A 2,779-nucleotide genomic window follows, 5' to 3' on the forward strand; every position below is an offset into this window, starting at 1 on the left:
CTTGTCCTTTGGCAGGTTCTATGGGGTAGTAGGAATTCATATGCGGTAGCAAATCAAACATCCAAGAGCAAGGAGAGATGAGAGACATACAAATGCTGAGAGTTAGAACAATTGGGGGACTCAGGCTTGGGGTAGTGTACAAGGGTTGGGGGGCCCTAGGTGCCTAGAGTATCAGAGCTTAGGGGGTTTAATCCAGTTTTGCCCAGAAACTGAGTTGTCCCTTTAGTGTTATGATCAATGACTAAGACTAGAATCAATGAATAATCCAATAAATAAGACCCAACAGATAAGCCACAATACCATAGCAATGGATGTGAGCTGGAGATAGTAAAATCATCCCAACTGTGTAGAAGCACAGATTCAAGACCAGCCAGTCAATAGAATCAATCCAACAACAAGGCAAGTAGAAGGGATTGTTCCTGTTGATGAGCTTACCTACGGTTCCAAGGGATCAAATAATATCCAATCTGAGGGAAAAGAGAAAATAAGTGAAGTGCACAACTGAGCTGAAAGGGTTGAAGTTGATTTTGAGTAAGTTGATTGTGAATACATTGATGATGCTGACTTTTCTTTTGTAAAAACCACCTATGTATTACTGATTTTATTTACCAATTATTGGGCTATTCTAAGGTCACATTGTAGAACTTCTCCGCAGTGTAGCCTAGGCTGAGCCAGAGAGGGTAAGAATCACCACTTGTGAGAGTGGATGAAACTACAGGTGCAGTGAAGCTGCCCTCAACCTTTTATTGCAGTTTGAAAAGAACTAGAGCAATCTAACAACTTTATATCTTTGGGAATTCTTCCCGCAACACTTCGTTTATGCCGTAGATGCATGTGCAAAGTCTGGCAGTGTACGGTACAAGTCTACACAACCTCTATAGCCAGAGTCATGCAATTTTTGATTTTTTACTACTTTTGGATTTGAGTCCGCAATGTACTTTTACAATTGGAGAGGGGGGGATGTTCTTGTTGGTGGTGGGGATTTTCCAGAAAATTGGGTTTTCTGAACCGGTGATAACAATTTATAATTCTTTTGAAAAATTGAAGCAGTTGAATTTCCAGAGGGAATTTTTAAAATCAACAAATTTGGTGAAAGGAAGGGATTGAACCAGAACACATGTTTGGCCCTGATTAGTTTGAGATTTCACACCCAGTGACACCAATAACAGAATAAAATAAAAAAATAAAAAATACATTAAGACCAATGTCTTCACAACAGCTCAGCAACGATAAGACCCAATTTCAACTCTTATTCAACACAAACTCAAGTTTGATAAAGCAAGACTGTCAGATCTAATCACTACTTCTTCAAAGAAAAACAGAACTCTTCAAGACTTTTTTATTTATCTCAGACCCACACACATAAGTTACTCAAAAAGAAAAGAAGACAGAACACTTCAAGACACTAATTCAATACTCAGACATAATCACAGACAATCTTGAACACTTTCACTTAGACACAATCACACACAAAAAGAAAACACCATGATCAAATCAAATCAATCTGATGAGATGAAAATCCCCTTCAATTTTGCCAAACCCTGCTCCTTTTATACTTGCCACCTCCTCTTCCATTTGCCCCAACCAATTTACTTAAGTTTTACTCTGATTGCACTCAGCATCCCATCTCCAACTGATTCCCCTCCTTTCTCAAATCACATCAAAGTAAGTCTCCTTTACTGTCTCCATTGATTCTGACCTTTTCTTGCATCCATTGTCTCCAGATTCCCATCAACTCTACTATCTCTCAATCCCATTTATATCCATCAAATGAATTTTGATCTCAGCCACTTTTCATCATTACCCTCTTGGTTTGATTCATTCAGGATTCAATTTTTGGATCTTGATCAGAGTGAGTTATTCAATCTTGATTTTGGAACCCAATGATGAAGTGAGTTTGTTCACTCCTTTCTCCCCTATTATTTCCATTGTCTTGATTGTGTCATACCGACATCATTTATCTTTTTCTCAACTCTCTCTTCTTAATCTTCTTAGTTGATCATTAGGTTTGAATTTTGACTTTGATTTTTTCCCTTTTAGCTTCAATCTTGATCTTGCATGCCAAGAAGTGAGTGTCCTTTTAATTCCTCTCTGGCCTTTTTGATTTTGCATCCCACGATGTTCTTCACTTCATTCAATGGAAAGGACTATTTTTGAGTTTTCTCTTCTTTTTGTGTATTTTTTTTTGTGTATATGTAGCCTATCTATTGTAAAGAGATGAGTAATAAAATAATTAAAGTACCAACTTTAACTTAAAAAACCATGGTCACAAATGGGATGAGCCCATTTAATTTGAGAATGAAACTGGAGCCTTGGTGAGACTTGAGATTAAGGATGTGAGGATCATCAATTGTAAAGACTGTAGTGATGCTAATGGGATGTAAGCTTTTGTGTAAGGATTTGCTTTCCAGGCTTTTCCAACATCCTAACATAAATAAAATGTCATGCACAAACAGCAAAACCACCCTGATAGCAAATACTATGGTGATGTAATGTCCCACATTTGTAAGTCATCTCCAGTTATATCTTCCCACAATGGGGCTTGAACCAACAACAAGGACCAGTAGTTGGCAGATCACAAGCTGACCAGCTACCCAGTAGAACTACATCAGGTTACGCCGCAGATGCGGGGTTGCGCTGACCCCGTATTGACACCCTGCTTTGGCAAGGCCCCCGCTTTACTTAGGGTTAGGGTTAGGGTTAGGGTTAGGGTTAGGGTTAGGGTTAGGGTTAGGGTTAGGGTTAGGGTTAGGGTTAGGGTTAGGGTTAGGGTTAGGGT

The sequence above is a fragment of the Melampsora larici-populina genome (assembly GCF_000204055.1).
Source record: "Melampsora larici-populina 98AG31 unplaced genomic scaffold MELLAscaffold_3, whole genome shotgun sequence".
Lineage (NCBI taxonomy): Eukaryota > Fungi > Basidiomycota > Pucciniomycetes > Pucciniales > Melampsoraceae > Melampsora > Melampsora laricis-populina.